This window comes from Trypanosoma cruzi, assembly GCF_000209065.1.
Source record: "Trypanosoma cruzi strain CL Brener chromosome Unknown tcruzi_1047053417883, whole genome shotgun sequence".
Lineage (NCBI taxonomy): Eukaryota > Euglenozoa > Kinetoplastea > Trypanosomatida > Trypanosomatidae > Trypanosoma > Trypanosoma cruzi.
The window spans coordinates 1-814 of NW_896899.1; the positions used below are offsets into that span (position 1 = coordinate 1).

The 814-nt window shown below is 56.1% G+C and overlaps 1 non-coding gene across 1 annotated transcript, besides 1 other annotated feature; it reads right to left on the reverse strand.

The window, feature by feature from the left end:
* Positions 1-402: 402 nt before the first annotated feature.
* Positions 403-424: a microsatellite.
* Tc00.1047053417883.10 lies at positions 425-536 on the reverse strand. Its single transcript, XR_008254154.1, has one exon. It is a non-coding gene; the product is annotated as a spliced leader RNA (transcript).
* Positions 537-814: the final 278 nt, after the last annotated feature.

An 814-nucleotide genomic window follows, 5' to 3' on the forward strand; every position in this document is an offset into this window, starting at 1 on the left:
CCCCCCCCCCCCCTCCCAGGCCCCACTGGGGAGGGGTCAGGGTCCGGGACGTCGGCCCCGGGATAGCGCCGTGGACGGCGTCAGGGGGGGGAAAAAACCCCCATGGGGAGTGTGGAACAGCAAATGCACCCGAGTGTGGGAGCAAGGCAAAAACACCGGAAAACACAGGAAGAAGCGCGGCATACGCGGAAAAAAGGGGAATAAAAGGATCGAGAGGGAGAAAACACAAAACAAAACAAAGATGCAGGCAATAGCACCCATGAAGGGAAAATGGGGGGGCCCGAAGGAGGTGGGGGACACCCAACGTGGGGGGGGGGGGGGGCACCCGCACAAGGGGGTACGGGGCTATATATATATGGGTATATATATATAGGGGTATATGGATATGGCGGACAGACCCACAAAAAAAAAAAAAAAAAAAAAAGGGGTCCGTAGACCCCGGTCAAAAGAAATTGACCAAACATAACCGCCAGAGGCGGGTTGGAAGCTTCGCGTACCAATATAGTACAGAAACTGTATCAATAATAGCGTTAGTTGAAAGGAGTTGTGTTCCACAACGGTTTTCAATTTTGATGAGGGGTCCTTCGCGGCACTTGGGACCGTGTACAAAAACCCCCCCCCCCCCTCCCAGGCCACACTGGGGAGGGGTCAGGGTCCGGGACGTCGGCCCCGGGATAGCGCCGTGGACGGCGTCAGGGGGCGGAAAAGACGCACATGGCGAGTGTGGAACAGCAAATGCAGCCGAGTGTGCGAGCAAGGCAAAAACACCGGAAAACACAGGAAGAAGCGCGGCATACGCAGAAAAAAGGCGAAT